General features: G+C 39.5%; 1 long non-coding RNA gene, 2 other non-coding genes and 1 pseudogene across 3 annotated transcripts in view; 2 read left to right on the forward strand and 2 right to left on the reverse strand.

Moving 5' to 3' along the window:
• Window positions 1-25,087, forward strand: part of LOC123814576 — a 41,090-nt gene extending 16,003 nt beyond the window's left edge. Inside the window, exons 2-3 of the long non-coding RNA XR_006784933.1 lie at window positions 24,032-24,059; window positions 24,938-25,087. This is a non-coding gene — a long non-coding RNA (uncharacterized LOC123814576). The remainder of the gene's footprint in view (window positions 1-24,031; window positions 24,060-24,937) is intronic.
• LOC123814575 lies at window positions 3,296-4,209 on the forward strand (annotated as a pseudogene).
• On the reverse strand, window positions 9,327-9,490 carry LOC123814601. Its single transcript, XR_006784939.1, has one exon. It is a non-coding gene; the product is annotated as a U1 spliceosomal RNA (small nuclear RNA).
• Window positions 11,461-11,567, reverse strand: LOC123814610. Its single transcript, XR_006784946.1, has one exon. It is a non-coding gene; the product is annotated as a U6 spliceosomal RNA (small nuclear RNA).
• Window positions 25,088-27,388: the final 2,301 nt, after the last annotated feature.

Raw genomic sequence — 27,388 nt, forward strand, 5'->3', positions numbered from 1 at the left:
CACACGCATGCACCTGAATTTATGGTTCCAAATGTGTACACTACACTTAAAATTAGTCACCCTGAGGATCTCTGCTCTTATTCTGACAATGATTCCATTCATCAAGCCGTATTTGGATGTCCCTTTTTAGAATTTACAAGAGAAAATTAAGACACTGATTAAAACATTGCCTTTTATGTTAAATTTTATCTGTTTGATTTTTGAAAATGACCAAATAGAAATTCAGAGCATGCCTGGGTGGGGATAACAGGCAATCAAGTAGGTGATTCCTGGTGTTTTTCTAAAATAATGAAACTTGGGTTTTTTGTCTTGTTCAGAGAGTAGCTTTAAAGGTGACAATCAAAACTGAAACTTACTGGTAGCATCACTGAAACAAGCATTAAATTTCCCAAGGTAGAAAATTTTGAAGGACAACATTCTTTTGGATCTATAACATGTAATATATTTATTTTAAAATTCCATGTTATTACTTACTGAAAAATCTTATTTGAGAAAAAAATAGTTTACAAATGTGTACAACCCCTACTTTTAAATAGCTCTGTGTTACATTAAGGGGCTGTATGTTTCCATTCTGGTATCTAACATGAGAAATTAAAATGTTATTCCTGTTGCTTTTCAATTAGTCATAAGCAAGATCAAATATATAGAAGGTACACTGTTGTAAACATTTTTAATCATTTGTTTTATCAAAAAACCACAGGACTACATAATTATAACTTTATTTTCTAATGCTTTTTTAAAAAAATGATTACTCAAAGCTAAAAATTTGGAAACCGGTAAATAACAAATAACCAGTATATAACAAACATCCATAATCCAATCATCTATAAATAATCAAGATAAACACCTGGGTGTATATCCATCCACATCTTCCCCTAGCGTGTGTGTGTGTGCACTATAGACAACTAGCCTAGACTGGATGGCCTGTTCTGCCACATAGTAGCTGTGGGAACTTGAGTAAGTACTCTGTGCCTCTGTTCCATCATCTGTCAAATGGCATGATAATGCTTGCCTTTGTACATTGTGACATTTAAATGACATCAAGAACATTAAGCTCATAGCCTAGTATCTAATACTTAATAAGTATTCTGATTAATTATACTTGCATTATTATTATTATTATACAATTTGAAATGTAGCTGTTATCACTGAAAATTTTATTGCAAGCATTTTCCTTGACATTATTTTAAATTCCATTACAAAGCACAATCAAAACATGAACCTGTTAAACTGTTACTCAAAACTGTCCACAGGTTGGTAAATAGGAAAAGTTGTTGCCTGATGTGAAGACAGAGATGTTAAAGCCACTGATAAGAATTAAAAAGAAAAATTAAATATTCCTTAGTGCTCAGCAACAAAACCAACAGAATTAGCATCCCTGACAGTGGGTTCAGGCATAAATAGATTAACATTTTTAAAAGTCTATAGGTGAAGTTGGGTCTAGTCTAAAATTTGAAAATGTCTGGAGACATCTGTCACAATTCTGGGGGTGAGGCTACTGGCATCTAGTAAGTAGTGGACAGAGATGCTGCTAAACATCGTACAGGGCACAGGACAGTCCCATAAAAAAGAAGTATCTGTCTATATAATTGTCAATAGTGCTGAAGTTGAGAAATCCTGTCTCTCCTAACTAGCTTTAGAATCTCTAACAAGTCACTTTCCCTAGTGATGCTGGTAGTGGTGATAACAGTTCACATTCCCTCAACACTCCTACTAAGCACTCTCCTACAGGCTCCTTGTGGAATACTCTTGCATTACCTTCCCAACAGTCTTAGGATGTGGCCTCTGTTACCACTGCCACTTTGCTGGTCAAGAAACAAGCTCAAAAGGATTAAGAACTTTGACCCAAATCCCATGGTGGTGTGACTTTAGTTTGAGGTCATGTTATTTCACTCTTCTGCCTCACTGTGAACTTCCCCAAATACCCAGATGTTTATAGAGACATATGATCTACTGACAGATTCATTCTCATATGCCAGCTCCACTGGCATTATAACAGAAGTCTGGCAAAAGTCTATAATAGAAGTTGAGAAAGACGGTACGCCATGGGTGGCTCAATGGAAGGAGAACCATAGTGATACCTACTATGGGCATGGAAGGGAAGAGTAGTGGTATTCATGCCACATGTTTGATATCTTTGGAGTAGAATCAGGGGTATCCAACCCATGGTCCATGGGCCACATGTGGCCCAGGATGGCTATGAATGCAGCCCAACACAATATCATAAATTTACTTAAAATCTTTTTTGTGCTCATCAGTTTTTGTTAGTGTTTATTTAATATGTGACCCAAGAAAACTCTTCTTCCAGTATGGCTCAGAGATGCCAAAAGTTGGATACCCCTGGACTAGATGATATTATTTAAGGTCTTTCCAAGAGCCTTCCACCTATGTTCCTATGTTTGTTTGTTTTATTCAATACAGTTTTCCCTGGTTGCAGGGAAAGTGCTAAAGACTGTCAGGTCCTACCCTACGTAAGACAGAAAATATTAAGTTAATAAAGTCAATGAAATATTAAGTCAATAAAGTTAATGAAAATCACAGCACACCTCCACCCAGAGTCAAAGCCAAGAATAAGCAACTTTAAGGGTTGAACTAATTTCATAAAAGAATCTGAGTAACTAAAGTAAAAAACAGCAATGACCACAAAGTTTAGAGAGGCCAAATAATAATCTACATTTAAAAAATCTGTGCAATGTTTAGCAAACAGATCACTGGGGAGAGGGAAGGAAGGAAGAAAAGGAGTCACATAAACTGTAATAAATAAACTCACATACCAACAAACATTTAAGCCACTGTGTAACCAAGATGAGGAACTGAAGTTCGTTTTTAGTTACAAAGATCTGAGGGATCGGGTGGGAAACAAACAAAAATTCAAGGGGAAAATCATTAATAAGATATACTAAGGTATTTTCCCACAAGTATTTTCTTTTTAAAAAGGAGGGAAAGAAAAGCTATACTCTGTGTTTAAAAAAAAAAATCAATGTCCAGCATTCACATCCAAATAAAACCTCTCTGCAAGCAGTCAACCAAAAACTGAAATTCCATTGTCGTCACATTATGTTTGTGGGGTACCACTTCAGAATATCTTCCAAAATTAATATAGGACTCCAAAATGAAGGGGAAAAGAAAATGAAGGAAAACCCACCCAAAAACAAATGACAAGAAAACCTAGATTTATATCCTTGAAGTGTATCATTTTAAGGGTTTCCTGTTTACTAACAACAAGAACAACAACAACATCTGGTTTCCCAGGAAATTAGTTATGTATGTTAGACAACACCAGGGAGTGAGCAAAATGGCTGCCCCCAGGCCATGGGGGCTGTTTTGCTTATCCAGGGTTTTAGGATGGTGGTCTCAGCAGCCACTTCTGGTGACACAGTCCACAGCTGTAGTTCCAGTGAGAACTAAAAAATATTTCACACTTCCTACTTATGAACCCAAATACAAATCAGAAAAGGAGTTTATACAACATGCCTGGAAAGCAGGAGTGGTCATTCCTCCAGAGCGTTTGGAGAGTCCCATACAATTGGCCTGTACAACTGGTATCTTTGATGCCTATGTTCCTCCAAAGGGTGATGCTCACATGTCATCTATTTCAGAGGAATGACTGGTACAGAAAACTGAGTGATTGAAGAAGAGTGTGGCATCACAATGGTAAATATGAAAAATAAAAGAATACAATGCTAATTTTAAAATAAAGGACTTCCCTGAAAAAGCTAAGGATATCTTCATTGAAGCTCACCTTTGTCTAAACAACTCAAATTATGACCGACTTCATACCTTGGCAACTGAGAACTGTTTTCCTGAAATGGTCTGGGACATTCAATATAAGACTGTCCGCTGGAGCTTCATAGAATCTTTAGAGCCACCCCAGGTGGTTCAGGTTCACTGTTTAAGTATGAACTAGGGCAACATATATGGCCAGATCGCCATCCGCATGTGTGCCCGTCAGACTTTGGCCATCTATGACTGGTTTGGCAGACTGATGTATGGACAAGATGTGCCCAAGGATGTCCTGGGTTATGTTGTTTTTGAAAAACACCTGACAAACCCCTATGGGAGCTGGAGATGCATGGCAAGATCACCCCTCCATGGGCACCCCCTAAACAGCCAATCCTTAAGACAGTGGTGATCTCTGGCCCCCAGCTGAAACCATGGGAAGACTATGAAGAGCTGCAAGGAGAGGCCCATAAGCCTCAGCTAGTCTGACAGCAGAAGTGATTCCTGGGGTGAAGTGTGGGTAATGAGGTGGCTGGGATCTGTGAAGTCATGCATCTCCATCATGTTGTTGAAAGAACTACCTTTGTTCTCTCCTCTCTTGCTGGGGTCTTTCCAGAAGTCTCATCCTCAATACCCACAGCTGAGGGTGAAACCTGGGTGGGTGGCTGCTGTGCACAGCCTTGGAACCACTTACTGTTTTTTAAGTTTTATATCTATCTTCTGGGTCTAGATGAACGACACTTTGTTCTAGAGAACATCTGAAACCTGTCTTTCCCATAGCAGGGGCTGTCAGGAGCAAACTAGTAGAATTTTCTTATCACAGGACAGGCATCAGAGTTTGAAATAAAACAGTCTCAGTTTTGAAATAATTAATTAATTAATTAAACAACACTGGGGCTTCTTTAGTAGAAGCAGAGCCCTTTCTTCCTAAGCCACCTCTTCAAGGAGGGAGGAGCTGCCCATCTCACTGCAGGAGTGGGACATTGAATCTAAGGGATCACATTTCTATCTGCCTGAAAAATTCCAAGACATTTGAGATAAAATAATTTTAATACATCATTATAAGACTATTTTTAATCAAACTGTCCTACAAGCAAAATAATCTATCTTTATAACACAAAAGCAAGTAAAAAGTAAATATTGAAAACTTAAGATTAATTTTGCTGATGTTGAGCTTTAGTCAATTTAGAAAGAAATAACAACACAGAACAAAATTATTTGCACCCGTCACATCTTTGCTGTGTCTACATGGGACCACAATATTGTGATGATAAGAAAAAGTCAGTAATTGCTCAGATATTATGTCTAGTCCCCAACAGCTGGCATTCTCCTGGTATGAGTACTCTCCCTCTTAGCCTTTTGGAAAGTTCACTCAGAGGGCTTTTACCTTTGTGTCTCTATCAGCTCACAACCCTCTGGCTACCCAAGCTCCTACTTGCACTCCACAGAGGTTGCCACTCGGCCACATTTGGTACCTTACTTCCATTGGGCTGTTCTACCACCACATAATGACGGCTAATGGTGAACTTGGATAAAACCAAATTCTTGTCCATGAGAATTTTCTTAATGAAATACTTTGTCTATCAGGTCAAGAATTTTGACTCTGCCATAATAATTCCTCCAAATGCTCCTTCCACCACAACCTAGAGAAACAGTTTCTCTGGTAAGTAAAGGCTACTTCTCTCTCAAGTTCCACATTTTTAACAGCCAGCAGGCAGAGTGAGAGTTCTCCAAACTCCCTTCCATCTCTTCTGAAGCCTTCCTTCCTTCCTTAAATAATTCATCCTTACTTGAAGTCTACCTACACTGAAGCCACCATGTCCCCATCCTCCATGGCTCAAAGAGTAACAGAAAACATAGTTATGACAAGCTATATGTATTGACAACCAGCCTGGGATCTAATACTGGCTTTAGCCAATCATGACTTGTGACCCTCTCTAAACTTCAGTTTCTGCATCTGTTCAACAGGTACAACAATAGCATATTTGTAGATTTAGGCTACAGCAATAAAACACCACACTCTGGGAGGCTTAAACAAAAGACATTTATTTTCTCACAGTTTTGGAGGCCAGAAGTCCTTAGATAGGGGCCAGCAGGGTTGGTTTCTGCTGAGAGCCGGTCCTGAGTTGCCGATGCCACCCCCTGGCCCTATCCTCACAGGCCTTTCCTGTGTGCACTTAATGCAAAGGGAATTCCTGGTGTTTCTTTCTCTTACAAGGACACAAGTCCTATCAGGAAAGGGCCCCACCCTTATGACAGCACTTAACTTTAATTACCGCCCAATAGGCCATATCTCCAAATATAGTCACACTGAAGTTTAGGACTTTGATGTATGAATCTATGAGAGACACAGTTCTGTCCAGAACAAATAGTATTTCTGCCCCCTTGAATGATCTGAGGAATGTGCTAGTTCAGGACCTCTGAGAAGCAGAAAACAAAACAGATTACATATGCAAGAGACTTCCTGAGGAAAATACCTGTTAGGGAAATTGGGGAGCTGAAGGAGGCTAAAAGAGCTGTTGGACCAAAAAGCAAGTCTGACTGATGCTGCGTGGGTGAAAGGAAAAAGCCTTAGATTAGGTCCGATTCTAAGGAAGATTCAACAAGGGCAATAAAGAGTCTGGGAGCCTGTAGTCTGTCCCTGCTCACCCAGTCACTCATTTGGGAAGAGGCTGTGTGAAAAATGAACACAAGGGTGCATCAGAGAACAGCAGTGAGACCACCAGGCAATTATGCTTCCTTCTATTGGAGGGCTGAGAAGAGCTCCTCCATGGCCACCACCAAGATTAAATTTACAATGCATATGAAGCTCCTATCCCCATCTCAGAGTAAAAGCTCTATAAAATAGATGATGATGACATCACTCTCCACATTTTGCTGAGGATCTTAGAATCTGACTCAGTTTTTATCCAGTCCTATGCTGCCATCATGCTCTGAGGGCTGCAAAATCCTTATTGGTAAGCTAACTTAGTTTAACCTTTTTCTCCTGTACTCAACTGACTTTCCTCTCCCAACGCTTTCCAAAACACCTACTGGGCAATAACATATTTTATCACCCAAAGAATCCAGTCCTTATGACTACCTCCACTTACTGTCTGGCTACTGATGGAGAAAGGGGGAACTGAGCAGAGGCTGGCAGACTCCCTAAATTGAGGGTACAGAAGGTGGAAGACCAAAGGCAAAGGTGGCTAAAATTCACATTGAAGAGAACCTGAGGGGAGAGCTCCATGGAGAGGGTACATCTGAGATCTTGCAGTCCCCTTGATTAGTAAGCTAAGAACTGATTTTACATGCATGTGAGGAAATGAGCCCAAAATTAAAAAAAAAAATAGGAAGATTAAAAGAAATAATCCCTAGAGTTCACATGCTACCAGAAATAGTAGATGATCCTGATAGCTAGAGTGGAAAACCTCCTAATTCACAAGGTATCAGGTGAAGGACTCAGAAGGGTCTTTCCACAAGTACAGGAAACAACCCTCACTAAATGATGAGCTGGTCCCAGCCAACAAAGCTGAAAAGCAAGACCTGCAAAGAACAAAATGTTTCCAAGTAACTTAACCTTGTCCCAGAACAAAGTGTAAGAATGTTTATAGGAACACAAAAATATCCAGCACTCAACTAGGTGAAATTCAGAATGCCTGGCATCTTATTACAAATTAAGCATGTAAAGAAACAAAACAAAACAAAACAAAACAAAAAAACAGGAACCATAATGAGGAGAAACAAGAAAACAGGAACCAACCCCCACTAACACTAACTTTAGTATTATCAAGCAAAGACATAAAAACTTATTGTAACTTTGTTACAGGGGAAATTAGAAAATATTTTCAATTGAATAAAATAAAGCAAAGCACATCAAAATGCAGGATGCAGCTAAAGCAGTGCTTATGTGGACATTCATAGCACTAAGTGTTGGTTGGAAAGAAAGGTGTTCAATAAAGCCCCCAACTTAAGAAACTACCAAAATAAGAGCAAATAATCCTAAAGCAAGAAAAGGAAGACCTAATAAATGCAATAATTAGTACATTTAAATAAAAATAATAAAAAATAATCAAAGAAATGAAATCTGGTTCTTTGAAAAGATCAATAAAATTGATAGACTACTATCCAGACTGATAAAGCAAAACAGAAAGAAGACATCAAATAATAACACTAAAAATGAAAGAGGAGATATCACTACAAACTCCACAGACATTGAAATCATAATGAGAAATACTATGAATAATTCCATGCACATAAGTTCAAAAACTTAGAAATAATGAACCAATTTCTCTTTTTTCAGTATTTTTATATTGTTGTTCTATTACAGTTGTCCCAATTTTCCCCCATTACTCCCCCTGCCCTGCCCACTCCCTGCTCCCACAGTCAATCCTCTGTTGTACATGTCCATGGGTCATTTATACCTGTTCTTTAACTAGGCCCTTCCCCTTCTTTCCTCTTTTATCCCCCCTCACCTCCCCTCTGGTCCCTGTCAGACTGTTCCTTGTTTCCATGCCTCTGGTTCTATTTTGCTTATTTGTTTGTTTTGTTCATTAGGTTCCACTAGTAAGTGAGATCAGATGGTATTTGTCTTTTGCTGCCTGACTTATTTCACTTAGCATAATACTCTTCAGTTCCATCCATGCTGTTGCAAAAGGTAGGAGTTCCTTCTTTCTTTCTGCTGTGTAGTATTCCATTACGTAAACGTACCATAGTTTTTTGATCCACTCCTTTACTGATGGGCACTTAGGTTGCTTCCAGGACTTGGCTATTGTAAATTGTGCTGCTATGAACACAGGGGTGCATAGGTTCTTTGAACTGGTGTTTCAAGAATCTTAGGATATAATCCCAGCAGTGGAATTGCTGGATCGAAAGGCAGTTCCATTTTCAGTTTTTTGAGGAAATCCATACTGTTTTCCAATGAATCAATTTCTTTTAAAAAAACTATCAAAATTCAATCAAGAAGAAATATATAACCTGAATCTTATATTTGTTTCTAGAAATTAAATTCATAGTAAAAAATCAATATCTAAAAATCAAACTAATAGTTAAGAAGCAAACAAAAATATCATTAAGTCAGATGACTTCACTGGCAAATTCTACTAAACATTTAAAGATGAGGTGAAACTAATTCTAAACAGTCTTCCAGAAAACAGAAAAGGAGAAAACACTTCCCAACTTACTCTATGAGGCCAGAATTACCCTTATGCCAAATACCAGAAAAAGACAGTACAAGAAAACTACAGACCAATATTCTTCATGAACATAACTGCAAAACTTCTTAACAAAATTTTAGCAAATCAAATCCACAATGTATAAAAAGAAAATCATATCAAACCCAATGGGGTTTGTATTGGGGATGTAAGCCTATTAAGATTCAAAAATAACCCATGCAGTCTATCATATCAAAGGACTAGAGAAGAAAAACCACATGATCATATACTTGATGCAAAAAAAATTGATAAGATTCAGTGTTTATTCATGATTTAAAAAAACACTCAACAAACTAGAAATAGAAGAAAATGTCATCAGCTTGATAAAGGGTGTTATGCTTAATGATAAAAGACTATATACTTACTCCTGTGATTGGGAACAAGACAAGGATGTGTACTTTTTCACTTTTTTTCCAGGGGAGAGTGCAAACACAGTTCCCCACTACCACAAATTATACAGTTGAGTCTCCCACATTCGAGGAAATCACAAGGGTCAGCACACCCAGAGTGCAACGGATGAACCTCACCCTGAGAGAACCACCTTTGTGGTCATGGTATCTCCCCTGCCAGATAAGTGTACTTTTATCACTTCTTTTCAACATCATACTGAAAGTTCTAGATAGGGCAATAAAGCAAGAAGCAGAAATAAAAGACATTCAGCTCAGAAAAGAAGAAATAAAACTGCCTATTCACAGATGATATGATTGTCTATATAGAAAATCCCAATAAATCTATGAGAAAAAAACCCTTTTAGAATTAATAAATGAGTTTAGTATGATCATAGTATTAAAAAATCAATTTTGCAAAAAATCCCAATCTAATTAGAAAGTGAGCAGAGAATCTAAATAGACATTTCTTTTTCCAAAGAAGACATATAAATGGCCAACAGGTACATTAAAAAATGCTCAGTATCATTAATCTCGGGAAAAAATGCACAATGAGATATCACCTCACACCTACTAGAATGTCATTATCAAAAAAAGACAAGAAACAACAAGTATTGTCAAGTGTGTGCACTGTAGGTGGGAATGTAAATCAGTGTAGCCACTGTGGAAACAGTACAGATGTTCTTCAAAAAACTAAAAATCAAACTAGCATTTTTTTCACTGCCCTATTCCCTCTACATGGTCCCCTGGTACTTCTCTCATTCTTGTGGGGGGAAATTCATCATGTTATAAGACTGTTATATTCCAACCCATTTCCCCACAAAATATTCAGCTGCTCGAAGACAAGGACTGGGTCTCGTCTGCTCCCAATGCCAAGCGCTGTGTCTGGCACTTGAGTAGTGGAGTAGTGCTGTAATCACATTTGTTGGAATGCAATTAGAATAACTGATATCAACTTAAAGCATCAGTGTAAATTTCACTTTTCACTCCATGGTCATAGTGTGCTATAGAGACAACTTCTATCATGAGTGTATTTTTTTAGCAGTTAAAGATTCTTATTAGGAGTTTACTCTGTGAAAAGCACCAGAAGGGGTGGTTGTGGTAGAGGGTGGAAGGTAATGTGAGTTTATGAGAAGAGGACAGATGCATATATGAAAGAAACTAATAATAGGCAAGATTAATGCTCCCGAGGTCTTGACTCCTTTTAATATTTATCCTAATACCATTTTCCCTCTTTAATAGAATATGAGAGTCATTCAGATTTCAATAATTCAGAATATATTCCTGACTTGAATTATTGTAGTTCTCTAACCACATTCACTGTCTCTCCAGAATAATTTCTTGCTTTTTGCTTTGAGCCTTCATTAGTTGTCTTTTTTCTTTTTAATCAGTTCTTCTCACCCACAAGTTTTCTTTTGCTATATCATTATAGTTGTCTTTAAAAATATATTTTGGATTTCAAGCATCTGAGGTACACTACTTAATCTGAAAAAACTTTGTAATGCTGTCACTCAAACTTTGAGAAAACCATGAAAGAAAAGTGTCATCCCTCAAGACCTGAATGAAAGACTCAACCTTGTGCAGGTGTTTGAACAACACATTACTGCAGGGATGTGACGGCATTTCAAAAGTACTTGGAGAGCCTGACTGGTGTGGCTCAGTGGGTTGGGCATTGTCCCATGGACCAAAAGGTCACCAGTCCAGTTCCTGGTCAGGGCACATGCCTGGTTTGTGGGCCAGGTCCCCAGTAGGAGAGGATGTTTCTCCTCCTCTCTTTCTCCCTCCCTTTCCCTCTCTCTAAAAATCAATAAATAAAATCTTTTTATTTTTTAAGAACTTCAGATGTGTTTTTTTGTCCTTTTAAAAATATTTATTGTATTTTTCCATTACCATTTAGTCTCCTTATACCCTCTGACTCACCGCAATCACCACACTGTTGTCCATGCCCAGGATAAATAAAATCTTTTTCTAAAAAAGTATTTAGTATGAAAAATTTCTTGAAATCTTTTAAGAGATGGAGCTTCTTATTAATTTTATTTTTGTATTTTCCTTTTCTATAGTGAAGTCACAATTTTGCTATTGAGTACCACATATTGTTCTTTGATTCATATTTCTCCCAAGCTAATCAAAGGATATGAAAATGCCAACCTGGGCAATGCACAAAATACTCAACAGGCATCACAGATTTGTGTGTCATCCTTGTGCAGGGGCCATGCTAATCTTCTCTGTATCATTACAACTTTAGTATATGTGCTGCCAAAGGGAGCACTGGAGCTTTTTATTTTTAAGGCCAATTGCAAACTATAATTTTTAAGAAAAAGAATATGATTTTGAGCTCGAGTTTTTAAAAATGTGTCATATTGAAGTATCCAAAGTTTTTTTGATCATTCATATCTATCACTAAAATTTGTCAAGTCTGCTCAAATTTATGTATTTTTATTTATTTATAAATTATATGTGTTTACAATTATATATGTATGTTAAGTTCCTCTGGCATATTTCTGGTCACAGAAACATCTACAGATTTCTAAATAAAGACCCTAAATATTTCTAATATTCAACATTAAAATAAATGTGAGCATACACACATTTAAGAAGGATGAATTAATCAGAATGATAATTACTTTCCAACCCACTTGTTCCATTTCAGAGTGACCTCTGGTGCAAGCCTGTCCCAGCAGCTCTTGGCACAAGGCAAAACCCACCCTGAACAGGAGGCCCCTCCAGTGCAGAGCCATTCACACTCACAGTCAGTCACACTCACTCAGACGGGGATGATGGAGGCACACCTTCACTTTACGTGCACATCTTTGAGATGTGGGAGGAAGCTGGAGTCCCCAAGAAACCCTCCCGGACACGGGAAAATGTGCAAAGTCTACACAGACAGTGGCCTTGCCAGGAATCGACTTTTTTTTCCGTTCCCATCAATGTTATAATGAGTCATTATTGAAGGGAACGTTTAGTCACTTGTGGATCTGCTGTATAGGCTGTGGTAGCCAGAGAAGGCCTCAGTGAAGTCAAGGGACATCCATAAAAATAGCTGGGGGACAATGTTCTGGGCAGGGAGGACAGCAAGCACAAATGCCCTAGAGCAGCCTGCTGTGCTAGAGGAACAGAAACAAGAAAGGGTAGTGAGAGCTGAAAGGTGACAGGGCCAGATCAGGTAGTATCTTATGGGCTGTGGAGGCCTTTGGATTTACTCTGAGTGAGACAGAAGCCTCTGCAGAGTTTAGAGCAACAAAGTGGCATGGTTTAACAAAGTTTGCAAATGTATTATATGAGAAATCTGGACAGAGCTGGAAATGTCTATCTTAAAATGCTCTCAGGAAGACCCAGAAGGGCTACAATATCTAAAAACCCTGTTTAAATGTCTGGACAAGTAGCACCGACTTGGAGTCTACCAGCTATCACAGCTTGAGTTACTGATGTCTTCTCTGTCACAGACTCCCCTGTCCCCACTTCTCACCCTGAAATTGATGGTGATAGCTCTCAAGCATCAAACCACCAGCACCAAAGGCTTTGCCTCTCTGGTGTCTCTTGAGGCAATTACTGTCTGCCCCCCTCCAAAACAAACAAACAAACAAAATCACATTAGCCTTAAAAAAACCCATATACAAACCAAATCTTTGGAGCTGTTTCTGCCCGATTTTCAAAATTGTTGGGTTGTGTTGTCAAAATGATCCAGTCTTTAAGTGCCTACGCTGTGAGCATAACCCCATCCAAATGACACAACCACTTTATTCTGGCATGAGCCTGCCTGAGACCAGAGATTCCCCTTCTGTGTTCAGAGAGAAGCATTACTTACACTTCTCTAGTCTCTAAAAGGGTCCCAGTGCCCACCAAGTATATTTTTTGGCTACTGGATATTCCACATGACCCACATACGGACTTTGCACTCAATGGAACATAAGAGCAGACCTTTATATTTACCTCATGAGAAGGCAATACTGGCTTTACCACTACTGCCAACTCTCCTGAGTTGATACTGAGTACCTGGAAGTCTGTGATGAAAAACTGGTGGGATTTTCAAGGAATACCTGGCAAATGAACCAGTGATGGCACCAAGTAGTACAAGTACCAACCCCTTCACTTTGCAGATCAAAATACCACTGGTCAAGTGAAACCTTTCAAAAGACCCTAGTTCAGATGCACTATAACAAATCTACAACAGTCAAACATAGTTTCAGGTTTTGGCTAAAGCTACCCTTAGGGCCAGCTTTAGGAATGGATGAATACCACTGTGATTTTACATATTGGAAAGGTAGAATATTCCAAATTCCACAATTACACATCCAATAAACTTCAATTTCTCCTTTGAATTAAAATGTGAATATCCTTGGGTAAACATAACAGGAAATTATTTATGTCTTGTCTCTTTATTATGAATGATATTACTAGATACTTTCCAATAAAATAATCTTTAATGTTATCATTTACATTTAGAGAAAGAGCATTAAAAAAAAAACAGTTACAAGTTACACCCAAGGTGGGTGGAGGAGGACTGAGCAGTAAGGACACTAAGTTTTTAAGATAGGAAGAAGGGAATGTGAGGAAATGATTGGCTTGGAGGTAATGCGGAACCACCTTGACACACTTTGCATTTTGGCCTAGAGCCAGTCTTGTTCACAGCTTTTCAGTGTCAAATGGCTAAGTGATTTGCATTTTACAATGAAAGCTAGGCTAGATGAAAATTATCCCTCTCTGTCTGATAGACAAGTCATTATACTTTTAAAAAAATCAAACATAAATCAAACAAAAGTTTTATCATTTGGCCTTTACTTTCCAAGACTGTTTATGAAAAGACCCTCTTACCATCAATCAAACATCTTTTGGTGATTTTCTCTATTGTAATGGGGGTGAAAAGGCAGGTGTTCAGGGTACCAGGCAGATGAGAACAAGCTAGGTTAAAGATCATCAAGGACAACAAACACTTGGCATAAGGAAAACAATAGAGAGGGGTGAGGATTGTGGCATGCTGGGTAGAGCACGACTGCTTCTAGGGAACAGCTGCACAGCTGCTTCCCATCGTGAGAAAGAGGCCAAACCCCAGGCCTTCCAATTGCTCAGCAGAGTCAGAAATACTCAGCTCCTGGCATGAAATATCTTCATTGTTTAAATACTGACATTTAACTTTTTAAAAATTTTATTATTTTATTTTTTAAATTTTCTGTATATTTATTTTAATAGTTTATTTTTATTATGTTTTTTCCATGAGCATTTTATCCCCCTTATGCCCTCTTCCACCACCACCTACCCCTCTGCCTGCCACTGCAATCACCACCCAGCTGTCGATGTCCATGAGTTCTTTTTCTTTTTTATGCTTAATTCCTCCACATCTCAACACAACCCCCACCCCACTGAGAACTGTTGGCTTACTCTCTCTCTCTGTGAGTCTGTGTCTATTTTGCATGTTAATTCAGTTTGTTCATTAGATCCCACATATGAGTGAAATCTTATGGTATTTGTCTTTCTCTGCTTATTTCACTTAGCGTTTATGCTGTTGCAAAGGGCAAAATTTTCTTCTTTATTACAGTCAAGTAGGTATTCTATTGTGTAAATGTACCACAGCTGTCATATCTACTAATCTACTGATGGACACTTGGGCTGCTTCTGAATCTTGGCTACTGTAAATAATGCTGAAATGAACATAGGGGTGCATATATTGTTTCAAATTCGTGTTTCAGGGTTTTTAAAATAAATTCCCTGAGGTGAAATCTCCAGGTCATAAGGCAGTTCCATTTTTAAATTTTTGAGGTAACTCCATACTGCTTTCCACAGTGACTGTACAAGTGTGCATTCCCACCAATGGTGCACTAGGTTTTCCCTTTCTCCATATCCTTGCTAGCACTTGTTGATTTATTGATGATGGCCATTCTAACAGGTATGAGGTGATATCTCTTGTGGTTTTAATTCACATTTCTCTAATGATTAGTGACATTGGGCATCTTCTTGCCATCTGTATGTCCTCTTTGGAGAAGTGTCCGTTCAGGTATTATGCCCATTTTTTAATTGGGTTATTTGTGGGTTTTGTTTTGTTTTTGTTTTTGGTGCTGAGCTTGATAAGTTTTTTATAAATTTTGGATATTAGCCACTTATCAGATGTATCAGCAAATATGTTCTCCCACTCAGTGGGTTGTCTTTCATTATGTTGATGGTTTCATTTGTTGTGAAAAATTTTTTAATTGATGTAATCCCATTTGTTTATTTTTTCTTCTGTTTCCCTTGCCTGAGAAGATATATCAGAAAAAAATATTGCTACAATGATGCCTGAAACTTTACTGCCTATACTTTCTTCTAGGATTTTTATGGTTTCAAGTCTAATATTTAAGTGTTTGATCCATTTTGAACATATTCATATGTGTGGCATGAGAAGGTGGTCTAATTTCATCTTTCTGCATATATCTGCCCAATTTTCCCAACACCACTTATTGAATAAACTATCTTTAGCTCATCGAATGTTAGCTCATTGAATAGATTGCTTTGGGTAGTATGGGCATTTAATGATTAATTCTCCCTATCTATGAACACAGTATATGCTTCCACTTATTTGTGTCTTCTTTGGTTTCTTTCTTCAGTGTCTTACAATTTTCTGAGTACAGATCTGTTGCACCCTTGGTTAAATTTATTCCTAGATATTTTACTATGTTGAAGCAATTATGAATGGGATTTTTTCTTTTTAAATATTTTATTTACTTATTTTTAGAGAGAGGGGAAGAGAGGGAGAAAGTGAGAGAAACATCAATGTGTTGTTGCCTCTCACAACCCCACCCCCGGGACCTGGCCCACAACCCAGGCATGTGCCCTGACTGGGAATTGAACCAGTGACCCTTTGGTTCACAGGCCAGCACTCAATCCACTGAGTCACACCAGGGAGGACTAAATGGGATTGTTTTCTTAATTTCCCTTCCTAGCAGTTTTTTAAGAACTGAACATTATGTGAGTTAATCATAGACACCTTTGTCCAAGTGTCACTTATTGGTTTCCACTTTGCTGTCTCTGCTTTAAGGTATGGGTTGGAAAAACTATAGCCCTCAGTCCAAATCCAGCCTCTGTCCATTTTTGTAAATAAAGTTTTATTGGAACATAACCACTCCTGTTCATTTGTGTATTGCCTTCTGCTGTTTTCATGCTAATAACAGCAGAGGTGAGTATAGCTATGTCAAAGCCCATATAGCCCACAAAGCCTTAAATGTTTGCTATTTGGTCTTTCATGGACAATTTACTAATCTCTTGCTTTAGGGTCTTGAAACTGACAGACTCTCCCAGGACTTTGAATTTTTCCAACACATCATTTGGCCACCCTTACTAAATGAATGAAAAAGGAAGAGTCTGAGAGAGCATTCATTGTCCTGTCAGTACCACGTACAGACCAATACAATTTTTTTAAGTAAAATTGGTTGTTTTGCCATCAAAACAGAATAATCAACCTGAGTACCAAACAAGGCATGAAAGCACAGACTAGTGGTTTTGTGAGGAGCCTTTGGGCATTTGAAGCTGACACACCTGTGTTAGAATCCCACCTCTGACACAACTAGCAGTGAGGCATTAGGCTGAGTACTTGACTGTTACAAGTAGCAGTTGAATCATCTATGAAATGGTAACACTATTGAGTTAACAATGATGCCTGCCCTACAGGTTTAATGCAGTGAGTCAGAAGTAATAGATGTCAAGTACCTGGCACTTAATAGAATAGAAGCTCTGTAAAGATGCAGCCAGTGGTCTCAATATCAATACCATGGAGATTCAAATTTTGCTTCCCCAAACAAGTTCTCTTTCTTAGATTTTCTTTGAATTAAAAAATGGATTCTAGGATTCTTGATGTTCCAAAGGAACTTTCAGGAGAAACAGAAAATTCCCTCCCAAAAAAACCAGGAGGGAATTTACTTATTACCTATTAATACCTATTAATTAAGTAAGTAATACCTATTACTTATTACCATATCTGGAGGTGTGTCTCTTCAATATAGTTTGCTAGTTTGTCATTGTTGCTGTAACAAATTCCATAAACTTACTGGCTTAAACAACATGAATTTGATCCCTGGCTGGTATAGCTCAACACTGAGCATGGGCCTGTGAACCAAAGGGCTCCTGGTTCAATTCCCAGTTAGGGCACATGCCTGGGTTGTGGGCCAGGTCCCCAGTAGGGGGCGTGTGAGAGGCAACTACATATTGATGTTTCTCTCCCTCTCTTTCTCCCTCTCTTCCCCCTCTCCAAAATTAATACATAAAATAAAATGAAATGAAATGAGATAAAATAAACCATGAACTTGAGACCTCTGGTCAAGATGGAGGCATATGTTGTCATGCAACCACAAAGAGAATTACAATTATGTCTTCAAGCAAACAACAACCAGAACTGCCAGAACTGTCAGAAATTTGAGCTGCATGGAAGTCCGACAACCAAGGATTTAAAGAAGCCACATTCATCCAGACTGGTGCCCTTCCTAAGACAGGGAGTCAAAGCAGCTCAACTGCTGCTTTGACAAAAGCAGAATACAAATACACAATACACAAAAACAAACACAAGGAAACTTCTGAACTGAGGATCCAAAGATGGCCCAAATGAAAGAACAGTACAAAACCCCAGAAAAGGAACTCAATGAAACAGAGAAAACAAATCTATCAGAGGCAGAATGCAAAATGCTGTTATCAGGATGCTCAAAGAATTCACTGAGTACTACAGCAAAAACATAAGGGAAGAAATGAAGTTTACACTAAGTGAAATAAAGAAAAAATCTACAGGGAACCAACAGTAGAAAGGATGAAGCCAAGAACCAAATAAACAATTTAAAAAGCATTCAATCAAAACAGCAGGAAGAAATTTTTTTTTAAATGAGGATAGAGGGTCTTTTTTTGTTTTTGTTTTTGTTTGTTTGTTTGTTTTTAAGGAGTGTCTGGGACAACTTCAAATGTACCAACATTTGAATCATAGTGATGCTGGAAAGAAAAGAGGGAAAGCAAGAAACTGAAAACTTATTTGAAAAGAATAATTAATGAAAGAAAACTCTCTTAGTTTGCTGAAGGAAATAGACATACAAGTCCAGGAGGCACAGGGAGTCCCAAACAAATTGTACCCAAAGAGGACCACACCCAGACACATCATAATTAAAATGCCAAAGGTTGAAGATAAAGAGAGAGTCTTAAAAAGCAGCAAGAGAAAAGAATTTAGTTACCTACAAAGGAGTATCCTATCAGCTGATATCTCAAAAGAAACTTTGCAGTCTAAAAGGGCTGGCAAGAAGTATTCAAAGTGATGAAAAGCAAGGACCTACAACCTGGATTACTCTGTCCAGCAAAGCTAGCATTTAGATTTGTAAGACAGATAAAGTGCCTTCCAGCCAAGGCAAAGCTAAAGGAGTTCATCATCACCAAGCCATTATTAGATGAAATGTTAAAGGGACTTATTTAAGAAGAAGAATAACAGCAAAACTATGAACATTAAAAGGGCAACAAATTCACAACTATCAACAACAGAATTTAAAACAACAAACTAAGCAAACAACCAGAACAGGAACAGAATTATAGATTTGAGATTATTTGGAGGGTTATCAGCAAGGAAGGGGAAGAGGGAGAATGGGGGAAAAGGTGCAGTGATTAAGAAGTACAAATCAGTAGTTATAGAATAAGCAAGGGGATGTTAAGAACAGTATGGAAAATGGGGAAGCCAAAGAACTTGTATGCATGACCCATGGACATGAACTAAGGAGAGGTTGTCTCAGGGAGTGGGGGATACCCATGGAGGGCAGCAAAGGGGAGAAATTGGGACAAGTGTAATAGCATAATCAATAAAATATATTTTAAAATTCAGAAAATAAAACATTTGACTTGGTAATTATGTGGGTTTTGGATCAGACACCTTCAAAATTGGAGTTTTATTAGAAAATGTTGGTTAAGAGAGCTCATGGAAAGCAATGCATTAGTGAAGACCAATGCTTCCTGAGATGGGTTTACTGGGCCTATTGCTAATGGCTTGTCAGGGAGGAGAGCAGAAGAGTCTTGGGATCTTGGGACATTGGTTGTTTCAGGTAAATGAGTAAGTTAGAATCACCACTCATTCATCTAAAACAGTGATTTTCAACCTTTTTTATGTCTTGGCACATATAAACTAATTACTAAAATTCTGTGGTACACCAAAAAATATATTAAACTTTTTGCTAATCTGACAAAAAATAGGTATGACTTTAATTCACTTACAGTGGACAGCTATTGTTGTGTTGGCTGTTGTAATTTTTTTACTTGACAATCTAAGGCACACATGGCAAACACAAGGCCTGCAGGCCAAATCTGGCCCTCCACCTTGTTTTATTTGGCCTGGAGCCTCATTTCTACCTGGTGGCAGCACCAAGCTCCTTGTCCCTCGATAAGGAGTAGTTACATTTATACAGCCCTAAAATTACATTTGGCCCTCTGAAGGCAACTGCGAGACTGATGTGGCCCCCGGTGAAAATGAGTTTGACACCCCTGATCTAAAGGAAAAGAGGTCAGTGGCCCTGATTAAATAGTCACGTATAGTATGTTTTAAAAATTCTTGCAGCACACAGGTTGAAAATCACTGGTATAAAACAACATAGGCTTTGATGATTCTGGCCAAACTGCTTCTTTCCCTCCTCCATGATAGCTAAGGAAAGTTACACCAACATATCCTTTGATGCTAAGATTGTTCATTACCCTAAAAACCATAAAACTAACTCATTTGTATATCTTGATTTCAAAATAGTTCATAGCAGTAGTATTCCTTCTAGAGTTCTTTAAATTTTTACAATTATTTTATCTAATAAGCTTTCTCTACAGAGAGCTTGATTTTGCATGCATACTTATTCTGAGACAAGCTTAAAATTTTTATCTTGAATAGTCAGAGGTTAAATTCAAAGGTCCTTCTATTTGTTCATTAGAGAATATCTCTTTAGTTCATATAATCTCTGTAAAGTGCATTTAAATCAAAGTTGTGCTATCACCTCCTCTTTTTACAGATGCAATCCTCTAAAACCACAGGCTGGGAAATGGGTCATTTTTAGATCCAGTCCTGTTTCTCATTTATTGGTTTTCTCCTTCCTTCCTTTTTTAGCAACACAAACTCAAAATAAGTAATGTAAAAGCACTTCATCATCTGGGGGAAATTGAGAAAACTTCAATCAAACAAATAGTTAGGTAATTCACACACCATCGTTCTACATATATATTGTGTTCATCTTGTAAGTGACAAAGCCTTCTAGTTGGCTGATTGACTCTGAAAAATTACGTAGAAATCTCTCCTTCTTAAATGCTGATAAGAACTTCTTGTGTTTAATTTTTCTCCATGAAATAGGAACAATATAAACACAGGATGGGAACTCTTTATGCTTCCTTGAGCTTTGTTTGTCTGGAGCAAACAGGACTGCCCAGGCCCATTACACAGAGCTGCCTTTTTGGTCTCCACTTCAGCTCTTCTCAAGACATTTTTAGGGCCTCCTCCAGAGGCTCAGGCTGAAACAGATGTCCCTCTCGCCCCCACTTCAAACTGGTGTGGCATGAAGAAATACAAGAGAGAAGAAGAAAAAAAAAGCTTTGGTGACCATGTGTCACAGTACAGAAAGTGGTTTATATATTGAGGGAAAGTCAATAAAACCCAGAAAATATGTACCAAGTTGATGTGCATCATGAAGAAGAGCCTCTTGCAGCTTCTCAGACAAATCAAATACATGTGAGCCTTAGAGAATTAGATTGAGAATAATATGTCATGCTGGTTGGGGTTTTGAATGGAGGTCTTGAACATCGAAAGGCAAGTTGTTTCAACCTCAATAGTATTGACATTTTGAGCTAGAAAATTGTGTGTGTGTGTGTGTGTGTGTGTGTGTGTGTGTGTGTGTAGGGGACTATACTATGTGTCATTGGATGATTCACAGCATTATTGGTCTCTACCCACTAGACAACAATAGCACCCAATTTGTGGTAACAAAAAATGTGTCATGTGTACCCTGGGTGCAAAATCACTCCCAGATGAGAACTTCCCACCTGAGGATGACTTTGGAATATATGTGAGGCTCAAATGATAGTTGAACCTCACAGGTTTCTATGATCCTGAAGATGGGTTGGCTGCACTTTGGAAATTCAAATTTCAGGAAACTTACAACCAGAGAGTACTGGGAATTGTGTAACCTGGGCACATGAATTTTACAGATCAGGGAACTGGGGCACAAGACAGAGGGACTGCCTGAGCAAAGGTTCAATGGCAATCCACAGGAAGAGTGAGGTATGAGGGGATAGGAGGAAAAGGCAAGAACAGAGGAAAGAGGGGCATGTGACTACAGGAAGCACACCTGTACTGAGACATACTCAGGACAAACTCCAGTGACACCAGGAGCTCTCAGCCTACCTGCATTTTAGAATCACTTGAGAAGCTTTAAAAAAGAAGGCAAAACCCAAGCGTGGGCTTTACCCCAGATGGACTGAATCAGAATCCTGGAAAGGAGGCCTGGGCTTTGGTACGGTCTTTAAATGCCTCAGATGCATCTTTGAGTAGCCAAAGTTGGGCTGGAGATGGATCTAGAGACAGATGCACTCCAGACCAGAGCCTCTGAGACCTGCTGGTGGTTTCAGAGCCTACCTTAGGAGGACCAGCCCACCATGACTCACCTGTGACCAACAAGTGACCCTTAATTTCCCTCAAAAGTGAAAGGGAAGATCATTACCTCAGAGATACTATGGGTCACATAAAGATGCCCCACCAGCGCACCCTTTAGAACAGGCCTCACACAGCAGACAGGCTGCAGGACAGGCTACATGCATAGGCTGGACACGTGTGTTCGTAGCAATTCTATTTGCATGAGAACAACTTACTGAATGGAAAACTGGGCATGCAAATTAAACCCTGACTGGGTAACTGTGGGCCTAATGTTACAGAAATGAATATATCAACTGCTTCCTCTGGCTTGCAGCTCCTAAACCCAGAAACCAGAACTCCTACTTCCTACAATCTGATTTTCACTCCCCCAACTCACTCAGCACCTGCATTCCCTCTCTCTGTGGACTCCTCTTAGCCCACTGTGGACCCTACCACCTGAGTACAGTAATAGGAAGGTAAGGACTCCTCCAATCCTTGAGCCTCAGAGAACTTACACCATCACCAAGCATTCCCAATCATCCTCTTCCTGGCTTCTCCAAAGTGTCATGTGAACATCTGTTGTTTTTGTCTGCCAGACACAAGCTCCTCCTCCTTCTTGTAACAATATCCTGAGTTTTCTTTCTCCCAGAAGAAAAGACTTGCCCTCACTCGCAGTCCTCAATTTCTAGGTGGAGTTGGCTACACCTCCAACCCCAAGGGTGAGATTAGGACTCAGGTATGGCCCAATAGAACCCCGTGCCCAGGGTCTCAGACATGACTTCAAAGATGGGCACATGAGCCTATCAGGGCCAAGAAGCTGGAATCCAGATGGGTTGGTGTTTTAGTTGAGAGATTTACTATACTGGGGATGTTGCTGAAAGGATAGGGATGAGGCTGGGTTTTGGGTAGCCACTTAAGAAGCCTCTAGAAGGGAGAGAGAAATCAAGAAATTGGAGAGAAAGTGACGTAAATCCCAGAGCTTGGTGTGAGCTTCCAATATGGGCCTGTCTTAAGCCCCAAACCTTATTCTGGACTATTGATTTACCATAACCAGTTAATCTCTTTATGGTTAAACCAGTTTGAGGTAAGCTCCTGTCACTGGCAATTGAGGCAGTACTGAGGAGTGTAGGACATATGGGACTTCCTCTGATAATCAATTGTTTCCAGTTCACCAAATTCACTGCATAGTTCCAAAGGTCCTTTCCTTTGGGTTCCTAAAGAAGGTGGCTTAAGATTTCCACAGCTTCTTGTCACCTGCTAAGTCCAAATCTCTTTATCCTGTGTGCAACCTGGTGTGGGTTACTTTGGCCAACCTTTCCTCCAATCTCTCCTTTCTCATATCTTATGCTTGCCTCCCCTCAAGTCCCTATATCCCTCATGGCCTTGTCCATCACTCCTCTATCCTACGGCCTCAGAAGCCTTCCTGTCTGTGCTCAGGTGTCACCCCTTCCACCAAGTCTTCTGTGATACCACTGGCTCAGAGCCATGGCTTCCTCATCTGGAATCCTGTAGCTTCTTGACTAAACACTGTGAAGAAAGCATGGCACCATGTGAGGCCACAGTAGGCATCTGAGACCATCCTGTGCAGCACTAGTGATACATGACTTGCTTCTGTATGCCCATTTCCTTAGTCCAGCTACTAAACCATAAATTTCTGAAGGGTTCATGTCCCATTCACCCCTATTTCCCTTGCAGGGAAAAGATGCAGTTGGGAAATCATGAGATGGAGGCTCAGAATCAGTTACAAGGAAGCATTTTGACTGCATCTAAGATGAAGTGGGAGGTTTGAGTAAAGTGGGATGTGAATGTGGCACAGAGGTCGGGGCCCAGGCCTGGAGACAACCAGTCTGGGTTCCAATCTTAGCTTTACCACTGTGGTGGGATTGGGCCAGTTTCTCAGCCTCCCAAATCTGCTTCCTCATTGGTAAAATGGGATTTCTAAAACACATCTCACAGGGTGCACTGGAGGTGTAAATATTCTAGCAGATGGGAAACACTTAGCTCATTACCTGATATGCAGTGTGTGCCTGAAGCCGTGGCTGAGACTGGACATCCTGTGTAAGAAGGATTGCCTTTTACTCTTCCCACACCTCAGGCCTTTCTGGTCTTGAGGATTATATTACCAAGGATTTTTGTTTCTTATCTCTTCCTAGGTCTGGAAATGTCAGTTTTCCACCTCAGGTAAGCTATAATGCTCCCTTGCTTCTCTCTGAAAATTAATATTTAACAAAACTTCTCTATCATCCCTTTACTTCATTTACTCCCAATGCTCACCCTGTGCATGTTGTGCTGGGCACCCAACTCTCCTCTTTTTTATTTCCCACTTGCCAATCTTAGTCATTCAAAATCCAACTCTACAGGATTTTGGAAAAAGTTCATTGGGACAATATTTGTGATAATCTTTCCATGCTGCATGCTGCCAAATTGGTAATCCAAGAATATTTGTGTCCTTCCCTCCCTTGCTGTCAGTCAGTCAATAAATATTTATTGAGTGCCTTCTAGGTAACAGGGAGTGTGCTGGGCATGGGGTATATGGTGAATGGTGAATGGTGAATGGAGCAGACACACTTTTTGGGCTCACTACCTTCGAGTTGCAGCAGTTCCTTCTATGCCATTGGACAGTTTGGTCTGCAGAAGCACCTCCTGCCTTGCCATCTCCTTTCTTCAAATTGCCACATAAAAAAGAAAAACAAGACCTTCCTCAAGAAGGAACTGGTAATTACCTGCCCAGTCACCAGGGGGTGAATATGTCCATTGCTTTTTAATTATATTGGCTTTATTGTTTCATAAGAAAATAAAAAACAGTCTCAACAAGGAGGCTGCACAGTGGAGGAAGCCAAACATAACTTACACACCTTGTTAAAAACAATTAAGGATTGTTTGACAAGGCAGATTTGGTTCCAGATGGCCAGCCTCCACTCAGACAAGGTCAGGTTCCTCCTCACCTTCCTCCAGACCTTCCCAAGTTTTGCAACATCAATTTTCTTCAAATACAAGGATGAGATTGTAAGGGACACTGTTCCCACATTTGTTCCTTTTCTTTTCTTGGTGGCACCCAGGTTGTTTCTGCACCAACATGTATTGGCTCTGGATCCTCGGGAATTCTTTGTCAGTATCTTGGTCCCACCTCTCAGGTTGCCAGAAGACACACTTACTTCATCAGCCTCTTCAGACCTCCAGGTTTGTTTTGCTGGGTGAATAAGCTTGCCTTAGGAGACTTGGAAACAAAGCATTTATCAGCTTGCAACTTAATTTTAGGCATTAGGGGAACAGAAGATACACAAAAGACCCCTGTGATGTAACATTGGCTGCCTTCCCTAGATTCACTTCCTCCCTTCCCACCTCCATCACTGCATTTTCACATTACCCAGGACTGGCGGTTCTCCTACACATATCATGGTTGCTATGTTCTGTGTCCTTGCTTATGCTGTGCCTTCTGCCTACATTTCCCTTTTCTTACTTCATGGCTCAGATATTTGCTACTCACCTTTCAATGTTCAAAGGAGGCATTAGTACCCTCCCTTGCATCCCATCCAGCTCCCACACCTGGGCTGTGCTAATGGCCCTTGCAGATTTGTATCAGAGGGAGCTGTTCCTGGGTCTGTTTTCTTAAGAAATCATGGGATCCTTGAGGGCAAGGACTGACCTGTATTTATCGCCATCTTCCCAACATTTGATGATACAGTTCAAGGCACAGTCTGGGGGCTCTCAATCCTAATTATCTACTAGAATCACTGAAAAGTTTCTTAAAAATAAGCCACACCTCCTGGGGAGATGGTATGGGGCACAGCCCCACAACTGTATTTTTATGCAGTGCCACAGTGGTGTGCAGGTAAAGAACCATTACAGTCACCACTCAACAAACACAGGTGAAACTATTCGCCCATGGTGGGAAACAAAAGAGATTTCTGAACAATCTAAAATAGGTTCTTAGATGTCATCCTGACTCTGAGGACTCTGTGAAGTTATGGGGAGTAATTTGTTTTCACACACGGCTTAGTTATTCTCTAAAAATAAAGAAAGGGGAACAAGTCAAAATGAGAATGAAATTGCAGAAGTTTGGTTAAACCTAAACATCCATTGACAGAGGAGTGGTTAAATGATTATGATGTGTCCATAAAATGGAACCTTATGCAGCCTTAGTTAGAAAGGGCATTTCTCTATCTATGTACAGATATGGACCAATACTCAAAACATAATGATACATGAAAAAAGTAAGATATGAAGCAAACCTTTGTGGCTATTGTGGGTTGAACTGTACTCAAAAAGATATGTTGAAGTCCTTATTCCTGGTATGTTTGAATGTGACCTTATTTGCAGAAGTAGTAAGTTTAAGTACATGTCCTTAAAAAAAGAGGAAAACTTGGACACAGGCAGAGTGCCACGTGAAGATGAACACAAAGACTGGAGTGATGCATCTATAAGCAAAAAAATGCCAAGGACTGCTGGCAACCACAGAAGCTAGGAGAGAGTCAGGAAAAGATGTTCCCTCGGACCACCGGAAAGAACCCTTTCTGCCTAGAAAACACTAGATCTGGCCTCCAGCTGTAAGAGAATACATTTCTATTGTTTCAAGTCAACCAGTTTGTGGTGATTTGTTATGGCAGCCCTAAAAACTACATAGTAGTCTATCATTTTGTGAATATCTAACATCTATCTATCTATCTATCTATCTATCTATCATCTATCTATCTATCTATCTATCTATCTATCTGTCATCCATCTACATCATGTATCTATCCTTTAATATAAAGACTCTGAAAGAATACCCAGGAAACTGAGAACACCCATGGTCTCTGGGAAGGAGAAGGGGATGGCTGGGAGCAAGGGAGGAGCAGAGACTGTTTCTCCATTGCATTGCTCTCTTGCACTTTTTGTTTTTTTGTATTATGTTCACATGCTATTTATTAAAAAATCAACAGTTTTACAGTTATTGTGATTTTTTTACAGCTTGGGTCATTTGCAGAAGTGACCCAAGTATGTTGCTGAGACTTCCGGAAAATGGAGATAATGCTAGTAACTACCTTGCATGACAGGGCATGATGCACCTGGAACAGAGCTTGGCACAGAAAAGGTCTCAACGAGTGATCCCACAGGCTACTGTTTTTATGGCTAGCATGTGATTAAAGTGTTCCAAGAATACTTAAAATCCAAACAAGAACTCATGAGTGGAATCCTGGGCAGCCACACTAGTCTGTGGAGGCAGGCAGTGAAGCATGGGACTCATCAAGGGTGTATGTGCTGCAAAAAGGAGATCCTCCAGCTGTGTCTCTCAGCAGCAGTGCTGCATTTGGACCTGGAGGATTTTATGCTGGTAGGCTGGCTAGCAGCATTGCTGGCCCCAACACACAAGTTGTCAGTAGTATGCCTCCCTCAGTTGTGTAATCAAGTGTAGACATTGTCTGTGTCCTCTGATGCACAAAACTGATGCCAGTTGAAAACTACTGGTATCTGCTTCCCAGACCAATAGCATCAACATCACTAGGAGCTTGTTAGAAATTCAGAAGCTG

This window comes from Phyllostomus hastatus, unplaced genomic scaffold (genome assembly GCF_019186645.2).
Source record: "Phyllostomus hastatus isolate PE091 unplaced genomic scaffold, TTU_PhHast_1.1 phas_contig_16, whole genome shotgun sequence".
NCBI classification, from domain to species: Eukaryota; Metazoa; Chordata; class Mammalia; order Chiroptera; family Phyllostomidae; genus Phyllostomus; species Phyllostomus hastatus.